Consider the following 22,283-nt stretch of genomic DNA (forward strand, 5'->3'; position numbering starts at 1 on the left):
GTGTTCCTCCCATGATGCGTGAGTAGTTCATATCAGAACTATGGGTCCGTAGGAAGTAGCTAGATGGCTTTCTCTCCCGTTTTGTTTCTCAATACAATGTTCTGTTGGAGATCCATATGATGTAACTCTTTCTTTTGCGGTGTGTTTGTTGGGATCCGATGAATTGTGAGTTAGGATCAGATATATGAAAATATATTCATGCTTGATTATTATAGCCTCATATGTCTTCTCCGATATTTGGTTTTTGTTTGGCCAACTTGATTGTTTATCTTGCAATGGGAAGAGGTGCTTTGTGATGGGTTCGATCTTACGGTGCTAAATCTTAGTGACAGAAAGAGACATGACACACATGTATCGTTGCCATTAAGGATAAAAAGATGGGGTATATTCCTACATGAATAGATCTTGTCTACATCATTCATCGTTCTTAAGGCATCACGTTGTTTTTCCATGAACTCAATACACTACATGCATGCTGGATAGCGGTCGATGTGTGGAGTAATAGATCATTGTCATGAATATCTTCATAAATATTTGTTTTTCTATCAATTTCCCAACAGTAATTTGTCTACCCACCGCTTGCTATTTTCTCGAGAGAAGCCACTAGTGAAACCTACGACCCCCAGGTCTACTTCGCATCATCTATTTGCAATCTCTACTTTTCTATTTGCTTTTCTACTTTATTTGCTCTTTTGTTTTCAGATCTATATTATCAATAAAACCAAAAATACTTTTCTGCATTCTATTTCTATCACTCTTATTTGCATCTATCACTCTATCCTTACTTTACCCGCGAGGGATTGACAACCCATCTACGCGTTGGGTTGCGAGCATTTGCTATTTGTGTGTAGGTGTTGCTTACATAGTCTTCTGAATCTTCATACTAGATTGATACCTTGGTTTCTTAATTGAGGGAAATACTTGTCGTCACTATGCTACATCACTCTTTAAGGTTGGACGGAGACTAACGAACTCGCAGGAGTCAGTAACACTATGGCCCCCGTGTCTATTCACTTATAAATTTACAAACGCTATAATTTCCTTACTGCCTTTAGTTACTTGTTATTTACTTTTCACATTGCAAATTCCCACCACGCTACTTACTTTCTTGCAAATAACGATACACGGGGATTGAAAACCCTCTTGCCCGTGTTGGGTACATGTGTTTGTTTCTTTTGTGTGCAGTCCGTGAAGACGGGGGTTGGTTGTTACTCCTATTGGTTCAATAAAATTTGGTTCTCTACTCAGGGAAATACTTACCTCTATTGTGTTGCAACACCTATTCCTCTTCATGGAAAACCCAATGCAGATCACAAGCATCAGTTGACCACTATGTTCTTCGCACGGCTACCTGCATCATGGCTACACCACCCTACGCTCTCGGCTACCTCGACATCAGCACAAAGGGATACCGCCTTGCTTGAAAAACCTCGTTGGGTTCCACTCTATCCGTGACTTCCGTGATGGATCAACAGTTATCACTGTTGGGGTGGTAGTGGGATGTCCACCGGCTTACCTGTGGATCCTTCTCCACCGTCAATGTCTGTTTCACTACCGGTGTGACTCTGGGGGATGTTGAGTATAATGATTATGAGGAAGTATAGGTTAGACTAGGATTGTTACTGCCTTGACTTGTACTCCAAGATGATCATGTACTCCTATGTATACCCATGAGGCACAAGCAATACAACCGGTGATTTCATCAATCCCTCTCTCTCCCTTGTAACAACCACTCCACCCCTCTCTTTCGCAGAGAGAGCACTTAAAACATTTCTACACTTCCACCATTCATTTTCTGTGAGAGAGAGAGACCTACTCATAATCATTTTCTGTGTTGATATCAAGACATTCCATTCCAACCATATGAATATTGATTTCTAGCCTCCCCAAGTTACTTTCCACCCTATCATCCTATTCTACCAAGCCAAATTCTGTGAGAGAGAAATTGAGTGTTGAAGAAACTATTTTTTTGAAGCACAAGAGCAGGGAGTTCATCATACATACACCATCTATTACCTTTTGGAGAGTGGTGTCTCCTAGATTGGTTAGGTGTCCCTTGGGAGCCTCTGAATCATTTGGAGTTGAACCAAGAAGTTTGTAAGTGCAAGGGGATCGCTTACTCCGTGAAGATCCTCCCAGGGTGAGGCTAGTCCATCACGGACGTAAGCGGTTGTGGAATAGAAAAGGTTTCTTCTTCGTGGACCCTTTAATGCGTGGAGCCCTCCATGGACTCGCACAGTCGTTACCCTCCGTGGGTTGAAGTCTCCATTAGCGTGCACGTACGATAGCACCACCTATCGGAACCACTCCAAAAATCTTCGTGTCTTCATTGTGTTTGATCTTCCTACTCCACCATCCTTTAGGTTTCTTGTGAATACATGGTGTTTACTTTCTGTTGCGTGATATCTAGATATGCATGTGTAGAAACTGTTGGATACAAGTTAACTTGTGCAAAAATCTGCGCAAAATTCAAGCAACCAAAAAACTGCTCATATATCTTGTTAAGTGGCTATGCACTCCCCTCTGGACACCACTTCTCGATCCCACAATCATATTTAGTAAAAGATGGGAGCCCGAGCCAAGATCACGTCAATGCCCGCCCGCCGCTCCCGTTGCCTACCCTTCCCTTACTCCACCTTCTTCTCCAACGGCGAAGCGTGGCCACATTGGCTCGTGAGAGATGTAGAGCTCCAGTAACCTCCTTCTCCTCAGGGACACAATATGGTGCAATGTCGATAGCGATGAGTATTTGAAAAGGCAGGCGAGTCCATGACGGAACCTGCTAGGGGTGGCACCCTCTCGCTTCTCGCATGTTGTAGTAAATGACCAACTATGTATGGTTTCGTTTCTATGAAATGGAACCGGGGAAGGGGCCGTTTTCATCAAAAAAAGAAAAGGGCAGGCCCAAAGACAAACCAAGCCCAATCCGAGTTGGTGCCCCATGTGGCTTCGGCTTAAAGAAATCTGCACCCAATGGCTACGTTTGTGCACATGAGAGAGTACAATTTGAACTCGTCATTGTCTATGATACATCCAATTGTGCACCACATCTCAATTAGGCATTTTTCTGTTTCTTTAAAAAATCCATCTAGAGAGTACCTATATTCTTTCACTTCAATGTTACATATGGTAACCATTGATCTTAAACGAATAAACGTACACTTCACTTGATTGTGGTTGTATTTCACCCACATAATAACTAAGCTATTATGGTTTATCACAATAAACCGGGTTGGTACACATATTTTTTTGAAAAGTTGCTTATTTTTGGCCTTTTGATGCAATATGGCTTATAACAAATTTAACATTGCAAAAGATGTTCTTTTTTATGCAATATGACCAATATGTCACAAATTGAAAATTCGAACAAGTATTTTCAAGCAATAGACAACAAAATTAATATAAAATATTGGAACAACTAAAATGCAATTTTTTGCATGAATCTAACATTAATATATTGGGAAACAACCAAATGACATAGATATTAGTAGCACCCTTACAACGTATCACAAAGTGCATGGTAGACATGACACAATGAGCCCAACACACATAAACGAACATAAGGAGGCCTCTACACCACCAAGTTCACTCTGAGCGCCCGTTCACTCCTCATCCTCGATGTTGTAGGGGAGAGTGTGCATCTCATTGGCGCTCGGGAAGATGTTGTCGAAATTGGATAAGATGTTGTAGGTGGTGAAGGCGATGAAATCGCACCCATACCAGGAGACTCGTCGAGGAGGAAGAAGGCATCAAAGGGGTCAGTGAAGTGAGCATGGAGCCCAATCACAAGATATCCATTGACACGAATATCTTTGACATAGAACATCAACAAAGAGCCTTGTGGTAGGTGGTGGCATCCATACCCACGGAAGAAGTTTGCTAAATCCATTGGACCCTTCCACCTTGAGATCGCCCACATCCGGAGCGTGTTCTCCACAAATACCATGATGGGGAACCGCTTCTCCACCATGGTGGGTGGCTTACGGGAAGTTGGGTCATTGAAGTACATCTTGTCTTGGGCGGGATCTGGCTTTTTCTTTGGATTTTCGTGAATAAGAGGTTGGGTAGATGGATGTGAGATCGAGTGGAGAGGTAGGCGTAGACATTAGATGTTTAAATCGTTGCCCCCATTTCACAACTTCCATTGTGGCATTGCACTTCCCTAATAATGGCAATAATAGCCAATGGAACCCTAGGAGGTTTTCATACTAAATCAAGACGTTTGGTAAAGATGTGTCTTGTTTATGAATCGAGTGTGCACCAATTGCCCCGATGTGACAATGCAACAACGAATTGCTGCATGCGCATGCATGGCAACAACTTTGCTGCGTGCGCATGCATGGCAGGCTAAGACGGTAGCCTTTCTACAATGGACATACCAAAGAATGACGACCCATTGGTTTGACGAGTGTGCCCAACTGATCTATGTGTCTCAACAAAAGTATCAAACCCCTACCGCCACCCCCTCCACCCTCACGGTGATCTTGTAATCTGACCAACGTTTAATGGATATCCCCTATCAGTCTCTACAATGAATCCTAAGGATTGTGCTAATACCCATCTCACATGGGTTCTCATGGTGGATCCACCCTTGGCTTCGATTTCTCCAAGGGTATGTTGTTTGCGTATAATATTTATAGATCTACAGGTTTTTCGGTGCGCCCCATGGAGGGTTTTGAGTCTTTCACATTGGTGGTTGCATTTAGCACGCATTGTTTTCGTATTACGGAAGATTCAGTGGTTGCGGCTCTGAAGTGTGCTCTCGGTGGATCTGCTATTGATCTTGGCGTTCTTCATATTAAGGACAGGGTGTTATCTTTCACTGTCTCATCTAAGCAGGTGGGTTTCATAATTATGCATCTTCGTTTTTTCTCTTGTGTGGAATTCAAATGCTTCTTCAATCTTTGGGGGAATGGTGGTCCTAACTGGATTCTGGAGCTTAAGATTTGGAGGAAGGAATGTGATGCAGAAAGGATACTAATCGACCCAGTAACAGACGAGCTGCCATGGAACTTCTTGCTATGCATAAAATCCTTCTCGATAATGTTTTAGGAGTGATCACTCGGTGAAAAAGAAGCTTTCTTTTGCAAATTTTCATAATTACTGTGTATGTCGAGGTTATAGATATGTTGTGTCACAAAAGGAGTTTGACACTCTCTCTAAGGATGCAGGTTATTCAATTTCATCTCATGAGCGTGTGATTATCCACACCTTGCCGCCACCTATGTTGAACTGGACGGTGGTGCGGCCACCTATTCTATCCAATCCCCTATGACGCGCTCAACTTCGGTGATCTCTACGTCGGCCAACACTGTCTTGTCGCAAGAGCACGCCTGGGATGTTGTGGTAGCACGTGTTACGTCAGATATTCATCGCGGAATTTCCGGGATTTCAAACAATCTGCATGAGATTCCCGCGGTATTGAATTTGGGATCAAATGGGTCGACCCACTCACCGGGTAACTTGGATTCAGCCCATATTGGGCCTCACTTTGAAATTCCCTGTAGTCGGAAGGCTGAAAATTCTTTTAATGACCTTATCGATGTTATGGTGGATGAAATATTAACGTGTCAGAATTGCTCAAGGTGGGTCATTTTGCTGCTAATTGCATGGTACTTTTGACTTGTTTGGCATGTTCATGTGAGGGACATCACAGGCGAGATTGTGCGGCTTTTGCTCGGGAGCATTCTTTGCAGATTTTTGGGACCCATTACTTGCATTGACGCGGTTAGCCCCAAAAAGACTTTGGTCGATGCTTCGTGCTCCCCTAGAAGCCCTGTCGTGTCTAGTCCCATCAGCGCGTGGCCAAAAAACCCCTTTGGTTCTCCACCGGCTACTCCACCTCCGCCATCACCAATGGCCAACTTTCCACTCCACCCCCTACGTTACATCCCTGTTGTACATCAGATTATTGACGGAGGTAATGTCCGCCTTCCTCAAACCTTTGTCACGCTGCATGCTGCTATCAACCGTCGCCATCAAAAGTTCATGATTGCGGAGGTCATGCCGCTCCCCGAACCATATGGGATTGGGCCAATGTGGGAAGTTGTGGCCAATCTTTTGGAGAATCATGTCATGTAGGTGATGTCGGCTCAAGCTTGGATTTATGGTGTGGGGCTGTTCTACTTGAGAGATGCTGGGGTTTGTTTTACTTTGCTCCAAGTTCCTCCTCTGCCTCTCGCCAATGATATATTTGTTAGATTTATGAAGCATGGTGAGGGTATTGGATTCAGGGGAGTTCAAGGTTTTCGTGATGGTTTTTTATGTTTTTGGGTATTCCCTTAGATCTGCGTAACACCGAAAACATTAAGGTAGCAGTGAATACTTTTGGAAAATTCCATCTCTAGGTTAGCGTCGATCCATATCTTGTCAGAAGCATTGTGTTTGCATCGTTTCCTGAGGATATCCTTGTCCCATGTGATGTGGTTTTTTTGGACTAAGCAAATAGGGATGGAGCTAAAGTTTCATGGACTGGCCCTTGTCATATTTTGGGGGCGACTTTTGCAGAAAAAATGCGAGAGGATGAAGATCCAATGCCTATCAATGGCAATACACACCCTCTGCCTGTTGAATTGCTCCCAAAGGTGCATAACTTTCTGCCGCCTTTGTATCCTACCATTGGTTGGAATGACTTGCCTCATATTCCACCACGGATGGAGAACCATGTTGATGAAGATAACTGGGGACATGCACATTGGGGAGATGCCATCCCAGCTCAGCCTCAACAAGATGCTACTCCTACACAAGATCAAGAGTCAATTGTCATTGATCAAACCTCGGGGGATACCTCTACCAATGAAGTTATACAGTTGCAATAGCAAGACCCAGCTCTTGAGGAGGAGGTGGGACAGGTTCGAGACAATATGCTCGCCATCATTCCATATCAACCTCCAGTTGTGCCATATAATCAGGTGTTCATGGGAGTAGCCAGGCTTGTTTATGGTACTCCCCGACCACCAGAGTTAGCATGGAGAAGGTCTTTCCAAACTCTGCTTCAGGGTGACATGTTCTATGAGATACCAAAACCCCTGTCAGAAAAACCCTTGCAACCTATGATACTATTGAAGATGTCATGGGCCTTGGCCTTTGATGAAGTAAATGTTCTTTTGAAACTTCAGTGGACAGAGGCCGGCCAAAGTAGGTCCATGAGGACCATTGCATGCAACCTTCTTTCTCAGTTGGATTCAGTTAGTGATAGCCCTCATACCCGGGAACATAAGGACTTTTCTCCACATATGGCAAGTAACAACACACCTGATGTTGTGGGGTTTTCATTTTCTGCCCCTGCGGGTACTTGCTCTTGTGGTAAGCGTAAACCTTCGGGCCCACCCCGGTGGATGAATCTATGGTTGGACGTTGTACGCAGGGATCTGCAAAGGGAGATGGTTTCAAACCTGTCATTCCTAAATTAAAATCAGAATCGAAGAAGGAGCAGCCTCGTTGCAAGGCATTCTTGGCGTTAAGTTCTTCCCAGAATGGTCCACACGCGAGCTCTGCGGTGACCCCTCCAACGCCAATTAAGGAGATCCAGAGGATTTGAGAGGAGTTGGATATCGAGACTGAAAAGCTAATGGTGGCTCACCTTATGGTTGGCCATTCTAAGAAGCAATCTCCTGGTTCTGATGATTAGAAACTCCTTTCGACAAAGGGTATGACGAGCCCATAAATCTGCCTCTACATTTCTGCATAGCTCTCGTTGGATATCTTGCTTTATTGTGGTATGTTGTGAACATGTTCGTTGGGTTTGTAAGGACAATTTATGTCGTTTGTTACTAGCTGGAATGGTTTTTACTATGTAGCTTACCATAATGATTGTAATCCTATCTGACTCTAAATGAGTAACAACTCAAATAGAAAGTGGAATGTTCTCTCTTGGAATGTTCGTGGTCTTAACTGTGCTGCTAGGTAGAGGTCTGTCAAGCAAAATATGATAGAGAGCTAATGTGCAGTTGCTTGCTTTCAAGAGACTAAATGCGAGTCATATGATATAAAGGGGATTAGGTCCTTATGCCCTAAGCAACTTGACAATTTTGCTTTTGCTCCATCGGCTCGAGCTTCTAGGGGCCTTCTAGTTGTCTGGAACTCCTCTATTTTGCATGGAAAATTGTTGCGAGCACGGCCTTTTGGTATTATTGTCAGGTTCACTTCTAAACATGGTGCTGATTCTTGGACTTTGGTAAATGTTTATGGACCATGCCGGGGGATCTTTTTGTTAACTAGCTATATAATTTGTGCATTCCTTTTGAGGAAAATTGGTTGTTTCTCGGTGATTTCAACTTTATCCGATCAAATGACAAGAGAAACTTACTTCGGGGTGATATTAATTATATGTTCATTTTTAATGACATAGTTGGACAAATTGGTGTGGTTGAATTGCTTATTAAGGGCAGAACATACACTTGGTCTAATATTCAAGATAATCCCCTCTTGGAGCAGTTGGATTGGTTCTTTACTTCAACAAATTGGATCACCTGTTATCCCATTAGTAAAGTGTTGTCATTGGCTAGGACTGCATCTGACCATGTTCCATGTGTGGTGGTCATTATCACTTCGATCCCCGAGTTAAACATTTTTAGGTTCAAAAACTATTGGACCAAGGTAGATGGATTCTTGGAGTGTGTCTCCAACTCTTGGAAGAAGCCATCGTTCAAAGCTGATGTTGCTGCAGTCCTCACTCACAAATTTAAAACTCTTGGATCTGATTTAAAAAAATGGAAGTTGGGTATATCAAATATGAAACTTGCCATTGAGAAATGCAATAAACTTGATGGTTGGTTAGATGTCTTGGAGGAAATAGGCCTCTTTATAGGCAGGAATTCAAATTTAGGAAGAAAGTAAAATCTCCCTTGGAACACCAACTGCACCTACAACTATTGTACCGGAAGAAGCGATGCACTGTTCGTTTCTGAAAGGATCGATATGGTTGACTAGAGGGGGGGGTGAATAGGCAACGACCACTTTTTAATTAATCTTATCAAGTTAGGGTAAACAACATAGGGGTTCACAAATATAACAACAATGGGTGAACCGTAATGAAGCTAACAACGAGAGCTACTAAGACAAGTAAGAGAAAGACAACAACATAGGCATACACCAAGTAAAGGTTAGAGATAACCACAAGTGGAACCAATGAAGACGAGGATGTGTTACCGAAGTTCCGTCCCTTTGAGAGGAAGTACGTCTCCGTCGGAGCGGTGTGGAGGCACAATGCTCCCCAATAAGCCACTAAGGCCACCGTATTCTCCTCACGCCCTCGCACGATGCAAGGTACCGTGATTCCACTATAGGTGCCCTTGAAGGCGGCGACCGAACCTTTACAAACAAGGTTGGGGCAAACTCCACACAAAGCTTGGAGGCTCCCAACAAGACCACGAAGCTTCACCACAATGGAATGTGGCTTCGAGGTGACCTCAACCGTCTAGGATGCTCAAACACCCAAGAGTAACAAGATCCGTAAGGGATTGGTGGGGGACTCAACTTTTCTCTTGGTGGAAGTGTGGATCTAGGCCTTCTCAACCAATCCCTAAAGAATCAACAAGTTTGATTGGCTAGGGAGAGAGATCGGGCACTTTTGAGCTTGGGGAGCAACAATGGAGCATGGGAGGGTAAAAGATAGGGTTCCACAGCTAGAAGAACCCTCTATATAGTGGGGGGGGGAATCCAACCGTTTTCCCACTCACAGCCCGTGCCTAGCGGTGGTAGTGCTTATGGTAGTCCATAAGCACTACCACCGCCAAGAAAGTCTTTGCAAAAAGGTCCGTCCATGTACAACCGCTAGGCAGGCAGTACTAAGCTCCTAGAGCGGTACTACCGCTGAACAGGGGAGGTACTACCGCCAGCTAGCGGTACTACCGCTGGCTGCAGCGGTACTACCGCTAGCACTCCAGCGGTACTACCGCTAGCACTCCAGCGGTACTACCGCTAGGGCCAGCGGTACTACCGCTGGGGGAGCATTTGCAAAGAAGAAAGAAACACCAAGGCGGGAGCCTCTCCAAAGTTGCCGGCAAGGGGGAAAAGAGGTGAAGTGTGCGAGTGCAAGATTGATTCCACCCAAACCTTTCCACTATGGTTCCCCTCTTAATAGTACGGCTTTCCTATGACTCAAATAAAGAGAATCATAGAGAACACGGTGCTTCTGTTCCACGAAAGAGGGGGCGAGTCGTCTTGTGCCGTTGACGTGTGTTATCTAAAATCTTAACACACGCGGTTAGTCCTTTGCGGTACTGTCATCAATCACCAAAATTACTTAGGCATAAACTCTGCCCCAACAATCTCCCCCTTTTTGGTGGATTGATGACAATACCGGATTTGCACAGAGAATAATATGGGAACAAAAAGATAGAGATATATGAAAATAAGGAGCATATGACTCATAGCATATGATGGGAATAAATCTCACACAAGTTCATGTCTCACGTCACACAAAGCAAAGATAGCAAAATAGAAGCAAACCAAGTTCGAAGAAAAACACAAAAGATAAGCAAAGCTAAGCAAAGTTCAACTCCCAAAACAAATCCAGCTCCTAGACTCTCTCCCCCTTTGGCACAAGACACCAAAAAGGGGCACACCTAACATCACAGGTGGTCACTCCTCATCCTCATCATTGCTAGACTCGTCCATAGCATCCGGATCGTCCTGCTCCTCTTCATTGTCCTCCTCCTCCTCTACACCAGAACACTTGTAACCTTGAGCCCGCATCCACGCAGACTCTGGAGTGATGTCGTCCTCTGATCCGCTGGAGATGTCAACGTCAAGTGTCCTCAGGACACGCTTGTGCCTCTGACGGTTCTCCTTCTAAGCCACGTGCGTGTGATACTGGCCCTTAGCCTGCATACAGAAGAGAGTCTTCATCTTATCCTGCAGTTTCATGGCCCAAGATGGCATGGCAGAAGAGCGGGACTGAGAAGCGGTTCCTCGGTCAGCAGCAGTCTCTGTGTCAGTGTCCATGTGCTGAGATGAAGTTGATGGGTCAGCCCATTTGTACTTGACTCGAAGCTTGACAGGATCGTGCACAAAGTAGTCAGCCTGAATGTATAACTCCTCCTGTGGATAGGTGTCTTGCCACTTCTGACGGATATAAGCAAACAAGTAGGGCCCGTAGATGGGAACCTTGCGCATCATGATGTAGTTCCAGAGCTCAGTGAACATCACATCAGAAATATCAAGAGGGGCAGACTCCTTAGTCATAGCCTCCTCATAGAGCAGTAGCATCTCAGCCAGAGAGCCATGTACCTCGTCGAAGTTGCCAATGCGAGGAAAGAGGGTGTTGCGGAAGATCCGATGCATGATGTCCAGATGCCTCGGGAGGACACCTTTCTTCACATAGAGTTGCTGCAACCGGTCCTTGGTGGAGGCCCTATCAGTGGGAGCTGCAGCATGAGGACGCGACCCAAGTGGAGTATCAGCTCCTTGAAAATCAACCTTGAGGAATGCCATGAATTCACGCCAGTACCCTGTCATCTTCTGAGTCCCAGTCATCCAAACCAGGGAGCGCTCGTCATCAGGAGAGAAGTGAACCGTGACATAGAACTGGGCAACAACATTGGGATCAAAGTCTGTCTTGAAGGAGATGATCTCCTTAATGCCCAGCTTGTCAATCAGAGAGAGAGCGTCACCAAAATAATCCAGGTTCCGCTGAAGGTGAGCCAGGTCAATCCACTGAACGGGAACAAAACTCTTCTTGAAATGCTTGATGATATCACGGTAGATCCTGCAGTGATCCTTTGCCCAAACATGCTCGACATTCTTGATCACAGCCCTCTCTTGGAGATAGTGGTTTTGGTTGCGAAACCGCAGAAAATGCTTAGGGGGCATGGTGCGAACGTTGACCCCCTTGTCCTTGTGAGCGGTCTTCTTGAAGGCCTGCTTTTTGGGTTGCAGACCTCAAGTGGTGGAGCCCTCTGGAGCCTCTGGGTTGCGATAGTGCTTTGACTGTGTGTCCCGTGGGGGGTTCGAGTGGCGAGCACCACCTGTGACACAAAACACACACCGAAAAAGAGCGACAAAAGGAGTCAAGGCAATGAACAATAAAAAACAGAAAAGTAAACACTCATTGCCAAGCAAATGAAAAGAATACACAGAGAATCCTCCTGGCGGTAGTACCACTACCCCTGGCGGTAGTACCTCCGGGGTCCTGGCGGTAGTACCGCTACCCCTGGCGCTAGTACCACTGGGGTCCGAGCGGTAGTACCGCTACCCCTCGCGGTAGTACCGCTGGGGTTTGATTTTCAGATCTGAATATGAAGAGAACCCATAGAGATGGCTACATGGATTTTACGAGGGCCATGGGCTGTGTGTAACCACAAAAAACTCCACCACAGCCCGAACCACATGAGGATCACAAGTACCATCTAAATAAGGACATGCCTAGTCAAGAGAATACAAGTTTTAGATCTAATTCAAACATAGTCCAAGTGCTTGATCTAAAAATTTAAATCCTAGGGCATGGAAATATAAAAGCAAAGATTCACAGGACCTACACTCCCCTCGAATACCTCCTTCATGCCATCCAAGAACAAAGCACAATATCAAAGACATGGATCCAAACCACCAATGCTCCTAACCCTAGAACAAGAACATCAACCAAGAGAAGAAGGGGAGGAGCTTTACCGGGGTCCATGGCACTTGGAGGAGGAAGGAGAAGTGGAGCAAACCCTCCAACTCAACGGAGAGAAGGAGCTCCACGGATAGAGATCCAAATAGGGGGAGTTCGGGGTTGGGGAGGGAGGAGCCGCGAGGAAGAAGAAAGAGGCAGGAAAAAACTGGCTCCCCCTCCTTTATATAGCCCAAGGGGTACGGGCCAGCGGTAGTACCGTGTGGTCCTGGCGGTAGTACCGCTAGCTGGCGATAGTACCGCTGGCTGCAGCGGTAGTACGGCTGGGGTCCTGGCAGTAGTACTGCTCCCCCTGGCGGTAGTACCGCTCCCCCTGAGACAGCCCTAAAAATGTCCTAGTTTGGTCGTGGTAGATTGGGGTCCTGGCGGTAGTACCGCTACCCCTGGCGGTAGTACCGTTGGGGTCCTCGCGGTAGTACCGCTACCCCTGGCGGTAGTACCGCTGGGGTCCTGGCGGTAGTACCGCTACCCCTGGTGGTAGTACCGCTGCAAATGTCACAACGGGACCTAGGAGAAGAGAAGAACGTGGGCAAATGACAAGTTAGTGAAAAAGAAGATAGCACCAGCAAGATATACTGACTTGTCATTTTATATCCTTTCTTCTATATGAGAGAAAGGTGGGTGGGGGCGGTGGCCGAGGCCACCTATGTTTGAGACAAAGGTATGACACCGCGAAGAATTATCCTTGGGTTCATGACCAACGCTCGGCTTTGAAGCACAAGTGCCATTTGACAATGGCTAAAGTGAAAGACTAGTCGATTTATGCATAATGGGGGGAGGAAGAGTTCATTGAGAGAACAACACTCCCCCCTATGTCCATGCCTACATCTAGAACGAGATAGAATGCATAGTAAGGTGCAACGTGCCTAGCTTCAATCAACATTACTTGAATCAATGATATTTAGCTCATGCCTTATCTCCCGAAACCTTGCTTCATCTAGGGGCTTAGTGAAGATATCTGCAAGTTGCTCTTCAGTGTGGATGAAGTGGACCTCAATATCACCTAGCTTGATATGTTCACGAATGAAGTGATGGCGAATATCAATATGCTTGTTTTTTCTATGTTGCACTGGGTTGAGGGAAATCTTAATAGCACTTTGATTGTCACATAGAAGAGGCACTTTGTCACAAGTGACACCATAATCCTTTAAAGTTTGCCTCATCCATAGCAACTGTGCACAACAACTTGCAGCTTCCACATACTCAGCTTCGGTGGATGATAGAGAGATGCAAATCTGCTTCTTTGAGGACCAACTTACCAGTGAGCGACCAAGGAATTGGCATCCTCCAGAAGTTTACTTCCTCTCCACACAATCTCCTGCCCAATCTGAGTCAGAATAGCCAACTAGGTTGAAGTTTGCTCCTTTGGGATACCATAGGCCAAAGTTTGGGGTATGAGCCAAATATCGAAAGATTCGCTTAACAGCCATATAATATAATGACTTTCTTTTGGTGCAGATTGAAACTGTGCACATATCCCTACACTCAACATAATATCTGGTCTAGATGCACAAAGGTAAAGGAGGGATCCAATGATGGAGCGATATACCTTTTGATCCACTGCTTTACCATTGGGATCACTGTCAAGCTTGCATCTTGTTGGCATGGGGAACTTGACCGGTTTGACATCTTCAAGCTCGAACCGTTTGAGCATGTCTTGAGTGTACTTGGCTTGTTTGATGAAGGTCCCTTCTAGGCCTTGTTTAATCTCGAACCCGAGGAAGAACTTCAACTCTCCCATCATGGACATCTCAAATTTCTCAGTCATTAGTGCGGCAAATTCTTCATTGAAGGAAATGTTAGGAGAGCGAAAGATAATATCATCAACATATAGTTGGCATATGAAAAAATCCCCTTTAACCCTCTTAGTAAAAAGAGCGGGATCTATCTTCCCAATTTCAAACCCACGATCTTGTAACAACTCAGTAAGATGCTCATACCACGCACGTGGGGCTTGTTTAAGGCCATAGAGTGCCTTATTAAGTTTGTACACATGATTGGGGAGCTTGGGATGTTCGAATCCCGGGGGTTGTTTGACATAGACCAACTCATTTAAAGGACCTTTAAGAAAGGCACTTTTCACATCCATTTGTTGTAACTTGAAGTTATGATGAGAAGCAAATGCAAGCAACATGTGAATAGATTCTAGACGAGCAACAGGGGAAAAGGTTTCACCGTAGTCGATACCCTTGACTTGGGAGTAGCCTTGACCACCAATCTTGCCCTGTTTCGAATCACAATCCCATTGGCATCTTGCTTGTTCTTGAATATCCATTTGGTCCCGATGACATTATGTTCCTCCGTTGGCCTTGGCACTATATCCCAGACTTGGTTGCGCTCGAAGTTGTTAAGTTCTTCATGCATGGCCATAAGACAATCCTCATCATCGAGCGCTTCTTGTACCTTTTGAGGTTCACAATACGAAACAAACGCGTGATGCTCACAATAATTCCAAATCTGTTGACGGGTGGATACTCCCCTTTTTAAACTGCCAAGTACATTCTTCATAAGATGTGACTTGACTCTCAGCTTGTTCGCAATCTTGGTTGGTCGACGCTCCAAGAATTCTTCATTGGATAACTGGGGAGCATCGACTTGTTTACTTTGCTTGCCCTTGCGTCTTGAGCCTCCCTTGGCACCGGCTGTTGGTGCTGCAGAAGGGAATTGTGAGACAGTATCCTGATCATCTTGACTTTCGACTTGAGCAGGTTCACTTGTTTGTTCTTGTATTTGTGGTTGCTCTTTATCTAGATCTTGTGCTTCTACTTGGCCTGGATCTCGTGGTTGCACTTGATCTTGATCATGAGCAGGTTTGGAGCCTTGGGTGAGTGCTTGAATATCATGGGACACATCATCATTGTTGGGCAATTTATCTTGACCTTGAGCTTGTTCATTTTGTTGAGAGTCTTCTCTTTGTTCATCGGAAGCGTGTGTGGCTTGTGGAGGTGATGGCTCCATTCGAGTAGAGCATTGTCCTTCTCCTTCGGCCACAAGGTGTTCCTCAATGGGGAGTATTTGACCAATCCCCATTATTATTATGGCTTGGGGAGGAGTTTCATCACCTACATCACAAAGACCACTTTGCTCCACTTGGGAGCCATTATTTTCATCAAACTCCACGTTACACGTCTCCTCAATGAGTCCGGTGGACTTGTTGAGGACACGGTAAGGATGAGAGTTTGTAGCATAACCAACAAAGATGCCCTCATGTGCTCTAGAATCAAATTTAGCTAAACGTGCACCTTTCTTGAGAATGAAACACTTACAACCGAATACCCGGAAGTACTTGAGATTGGGTTTGTTTCCAGTTAGAATCTCATATGGAGTCTTGTTCAAGCCTTTGCGGATATAGAGCCGATTGGACTCATGACATGCTGTGTTGATGGCCTCTGCCCAAAAGTTATATGGAGATTTGAATTCCGCCATCATTGTTCTTGCAGCGTCTATCAAGGTCCGGTTCTTCCTTTCTGCCATGCCGTTTTGTTGAGGGGTATATGGTGCTGAATATTGATGTTTTATTCCCTCATCACCTAGAAACTCATCCAAGGTGTAGTTCTGGAACTCGGTGCCGTTGTCACTTCTAATCATCAAGATCTTTGCTTCATGTTGACGTTGAGCTTCATTAGCAAAGTTGATGACAGTTTGTTGAGTTTCACTCTTCCTTTTGAAGAAATATACCCAGGTGTATCTTGAGTAGTCGTCAACAATCACCAAGCAGTACTTTCTGCCTCCAAGACTATCAAATGATGGAGGGCCAAACAGATCCATATGGAGGAGCTCCAATGGCCTCTTAGTGTAGATGAGAGTCGTTGGACGATGAGCAGTTTCATGAATCTTTCCTTCAATGCAGGCACTGCAGACACGATCTTTTGCAAAACTCACATTTGTTAGTCCACGAATATGGTCCCCTGTTAGAAGACTTTGCAAAGATCTCATATTGACATGAGCTAAACGGCGATGCCAAAGCCAGCCCACATCAACTTTAGCCATTAAACACGTCGCGGTCTTAGTGGGTCGCTTTGAGAAGTTCACCACATAGAGACCATTTTCAACATATCCAACATAGGCTACTTTAAGAGTCTTGGTCCACAGGAGGACCACAGTATCAAGATTAAAGAATGTGGAAAACCCATAATTGCGAGTTGACGAACCGAAAGTAAATTGTAGGCAAGTGACTCAACAAGCATGACCTTCTCAATAGATAACTCTTGAGAGACGACCACCTTACCAAATCCCAATACCTTTGACGAGGATGCATCGGCGAATTGGACATGGGTGGGCATAGATGGAGAAGGATGCACATCCACCACTAAGTCCTTGCTTCCGGTCATATGATTTGTTGCTCCACTATCGAGCAACCATGACACCCCACCGGAAGCAAACTCCTGCAATAGATCAAGGCTTGGTTTTAGGTACCCATTTTTTAATGGGTCCTTTCATGTTAGAGACAAGGGTCTTAGGAACCCAGATAGCCCACTCAATGTACTCATCGTAGGAACCAACAAATCTGGCATAAACATGCCCATCACTAGCACGACATATGACATAAGAAGAATTGAGTTTGTCGGCTGTGTTAGTAGGAATGGTTTTGCCCTTCTTGACGTTTCCATAGTCCACCTTGTTCCTGTTCACCTTCTGAGTCCCCTCGCCCTTTTTGACAAAGATGTCCATGAGGGTAGGAGATCGTTTGTTCCTGTTCCTCCTTTTACCTTTTGACTTGGAGGTAAGTCCAAGTCCCTCCTTTCCTACAACACCTTTTTGAGTGCTCGAGAGATCGTTCAGGCTCTTATCACCTTGTATGCATGCCACAAGGCCCTTCTCAAGTTTCTCCTTTAACTTGGCATTTTCCTCCACCAGATGTACATGCTCACAACAGGGATTAGTTGGACAAGCATTATTAATTAACACAAAGGGAGGACAAGTAGAGATATCCTTGGTAAGCTTTGCTTGGAGTTGATCATGAGACTCTTTCAGAGAGAAATGAACACCTTTCAAGACCTTGTGGGCCTTGTCAAGTGTGTCAAACTCCACTTTGAGTCTGTCATGGCCAACCCCAAGAGCATACTTTTCAGACTTAAGCATACGAGTAAGAACAACATCATGATCTAGTTTCTTTTGCATTTTAGTGCAGTCATCGTTATATGACTGCTCAAGAGCCAAACGAAGAGTGCGCTCCTTTTCTAGAGCAATAGATAGTTCAGCAATTTCATCGGCATAGTCACGACTATGTCCCTGAAGCTCGGAGATGGTCTCCTCATGAGACTCAATGAGGTCATTGGCCTCACCCAGTTGTTCCAAGAGAGCAACAAAGTGCTTCTTGGATTCTCCCTTAATAGTGCACAGAAACTTGTCAAGATCATACTCATTAAGTTCCTCAACATCACTATCATCAACACAATTTAACAATGAAGGAGCAGTAGCGATGTTGGTCTTAATGATGGGAGTTACCTGATTGATACCTTTTGCCATGAGGCACTTGGTGATGTGGTTCTCGTTGGGGGCGTTGAAGAGAGACACCTTCTGGGGAGCGGTAGTGGCAATAGCAACAGTTGCCGTTGCCACTGTATCATCATCATCATCATCATCGGAAGGGTACTCTTCAAGGGCCACCATCCCTTTTGGGTGGGGTTTCTTCACAAAGTTGTTCTTGATTGGAAATGATTTGGTTTTGTCTTTGCGAATGAGCTTGCCCCCGTTGTCTTCCCTTTTCTCATAGGGACATTCGGCCACGAAGTGGCTCACGTTACCACAGTTATAACATGTCCTCACTCGTTGCTTGGGTTTGAATCCACTCGAGTTGTTCTTGGTGAAGGTGGGTCTTCAGTTCCTCTTGTTGCCCCAGAATTGCCTTGACGCAAGAGCCATGTGCTCATGATAGGCATACTTTGTGTCTTCAAGGCAGCTCTCCTCTTCCTCTTCCTCTTCTTCTTCAAACATTGCCTTTGCTTTTAACGCAGGGTTGGGTGAAGTTGTCTTTGAGCGAACACGAGCAAGAGCATTGTCGGCTGTTTCGTTCATGATTGACATTGCAATAAATTCATCCAACACCTCAGTGGAAGACAAGGAGTGGAAGTCTGGCCGCTGACGAATGACAGATGACATGGCTTTGTTGAAAGGCATGATGGCTTTGAGAAACTTGCGCTTGACCCATGTATCATCCACATCCTTGCTCCCATGATCCTTGAGTGCCACAGCAATAGCAGTCACCCTCCGATAGAGATCACGAGGGTCCTCGTCTTCCTTCATCACAAACTCATCGGCCTTATCAAGTATCACTTCATAGTTGGATCATTGAATGCTTGAGCTTCCCTTGTACAACACCATAATATACTCCCAACAATCCTTGGCCAAAGTGAAGGGACGCAAGTGAGGAAGATCTTCAGGTGGCACTACGGACTGGAGAATAAACAAGGCGGAGTGATTGTATTGATTGTATGCATCTTCTCTTGGAGTGAGGTTGCTTGGATCATGGGGATAATATCCTTGCTCGATGATTCTCCACAAGTTTGTTGAGTTGTGATTCAAATGAGACTTAATAGAAAATACCCAGTTAGCAAAGTCACCTTTCACAAGCTTAGGAGGAGGACCAACAGGATTAAGACGCGGTGTGGGAACGGATCCTCCATAGACCATGGGGGGGTGTAACTGAGGCATATGTTCCAGTCCCATCCTTTTCGTGAGATGAGGAAGGTCGCATACCTTTAGCCGCTTCCTTAGAGGAATTGGCCTCCGAATCGGTGATGGTAGGTTTAACCACTAACGCTGGTTCGGGTGGACTTTTAAATCCCTCAATTAACTCTTTAAGCATGGTCATGACTTCGTTCGTCAAGGACGTCTTGAGGGCGGCCATACCCGTATTCAAGTCGTCCCTTGTGACCGAAGTCAAGTCCATGGCCTCGGGTTGCCCATGGTTAATTCCCTCTTCGCCTTCCATACTCTTCGGGTGGTGAAACCCTTAATAAGGAGACGTGACTCTGATACCAACTGAAAGGATCGATATGGTTGACTAGAGGGGGGGGGGTGAATAGGCAACGACCACTTTTTAATTAATCTTAGCAAGTTAGGGTAAACAACATACGGGTTCACAAATATAACAACAATGGGTGAACCGTAATGAAGCTAACAACGAGAGCTACTAAGACAAGTAAGAGAAAGACAACAACATAGGCATACACAAAGTAAAGGTTAGAGATAACCACAAGTGGAACCAATGAAGACGAGGATGTGTTACCGAAGTTCCTTCCCTTTGACAGGAAGTACGTCTCCGTTGGAGCGGTGTGGAGGCACAATGCTCCCCAATAAGCCACTAAGGCCACCGTATTCTCCTCACGCCCTCGCACGATGCAAGGTACCATGATTCCACTATAGGTGCCCTTGAAGGTGGCGACCGAACCTTTACAAACAAGGTTGGGGAAAACTCCAAACAAAGCTTGGAGGCTCCCAACAAGACCACGAAGCTTCACCACAATGGAATGTGGCTTCTAGGTGACCTCAACCGTCTAGGATGCTCACACACCCAAGAGTAACAAGATCCGCAAGGGATTGGTGGGGGAATCAACTTTTCTCTTGGTGGAAGTGTGGATCTAGGCCTTCTCAACCAATCCCTAAAGAATCAACAAGTTTGATTGGCTAGGGAGAGAGATCGGGCACTTTTGAGCTTGGGGAGCAACAATGGATCTTGGGAGGGTAAGAGATAGGGTTCCACAGCTAGAAGAACCCTTTATATAGGGGGGGGGGAATCCAACCGTTTTCCCACTCACAGCCCGTGCCTAGCGGTACTACCGCTGGATGCAGCGGTACTACCGCTAGCACTCCAGCGGTACTACCGCTGGCTGCAGCGGTACTACCGCTGGGCCCCTGGTAGTGCATAAGCACTACCACCGCCAAGAAAGTCTTCGCAAAAAGGTCCGTCCACGTACAACCGCTAGGCAGGCGGTACTAAGCTCCTCGAGCGGTACTACCGCTGACCAGGGGCGGTACTACCGCCAGCTAGCGGTACTACCGCTGGCTGCAGTGGTACTACCGCTAGCACTCCAGCGGTACTACCTCTAGGGCGAGCGGTACTACCGCTAGGCCCAGCGGTACTACCGCTGGGGGACCATTTGCAAAGAAGAAAGAAACACCAAGGCGGGAGCCACTCCAAAGTTGCCAGCAAGGGGGAAAAGAGGTGAAGTGTGCGAGTGCAAGATTGATTCCACCCAAACCTTTCCACTACGGTTCCCCTCTTAATAGTACGGCTTTCCTATGACTCAAATAAAGAGAATCGTAGAGAACATCGTGCTTCTGTTCCACGAAAGAGGGGGCGAGTCGTCTTGTGCCGTTGACGTGTGTTATCTGAAATCTTAACACACACGGTTAGTCCTTTGCGGTACTGTCATCAATCAACAAAATTACTTAGGCATAAACTATGCCCCAACAGTTTCAAGGTAGGAGAAGAAAACACAAACCTATTTCCCGGGAACTCCTTCCATCTGGCTATGTTCAGAAATCACTGTGCCATCCTTCATACTCAGGTTAGCTATGGAGTTCCTCCTCGATCCTTCTGAATGGGGTTCCCGGGAAATAGTTCTTGTGTAAAGCTCGAGTGAGGCAAGGTGATTCCATTTCTCCTCTATTGTTTATGCTCGCAGCTGATCTCCTGCAAATTGTGGTCAATAATATGCTTAGGACAGGTGAAATCCAATTGCTAATCCCGTGTCATGATAAGTACTTCCCTATCATCCAGTATGCTGATGACACCTTGATCATTCTCCGTGTAGTGGATGAACAATTGCTGGATTTGAAAAGAATGTTAAAATTTTACTATGAATCAACTGGAGTGAAAATTAATTACCATAAATCCTCCATGGTGACAATCAATTTATCAGGTGAAGGAACCGAGAGATTGGCTAGGTTTTTTGGCTGCAAAGTGGGATTAATGCCTTTCACTTATCTTGGAATTACAGTGGGAACAACTAAGCCAAAAATGGAGGATATTATGCCTTTGGTTACCATTATGGAGAGGACGACACCTAGTTCCTCCTTCCTTGCTCAGGGTGGTAGACTTCAGTATTTGAACACTGCACTCTCATCTCTCCCTATCTTCTTCCTTTGCACCATCTCAATTCCACCTGGTATCCTAAAATATCTTGAGAGAATTGAGAGACAATGCTTTGGGACAAAAAATATGGCTGAACATGCCCCTTCTCTTACTGCTCGAGATTTGATATGCAGGCCAAAAAAGGTGGATTGGGTATCCTCAACCCTGGTCTGCAAAATGTTGCTCTACTAATGAGACATGCAAGCAAGTTCTTCAACAGAGTTGACCTCCCTTGGGTAAACTTGATATGGAATACATATTATCATGAGCAGCTACCTCAAGCAAGTGAGCCTTGTGGTTCGTATTGGTGGAATAATATCCTGAAATTACTGGATAATTTTAGGGAGGTCACTTGGAAACAAGTCAAACAGGGTGATACTGGCCTGTTATGGAAGGATAGATGGAACTTTGATAACTCTGTAGTTCCCCTTGAAGACAAATTCCCTAGACTTTTGTCATATGTCAAGGATTCATGGACCATTGTCAAGGAGGGGCTCCAGTGTTCTATCTATTGAGCTGATTAACCTCCCTTTATCTAACCACACTCTTACTGAGCTTGGGGAGCTCCAATTAATGAGGGATCTTGAATTG

The sequence above is a fragment of the Hordeum vulgare genome, chromosome 3H (assembly GCF_904849725.1).
Source record: "Hordeum vulgare subsp. vulgare chromosome 3H, MorexV3_pseudomolecules_assembly, whole genome shotgun sequence".
Lineage (NCBI taxonomy): Eukaryota > Viridiplantae > Streptophyta > Magnoliopsida > Poales > Poaceae > Hordeum > Hordeum vulgare.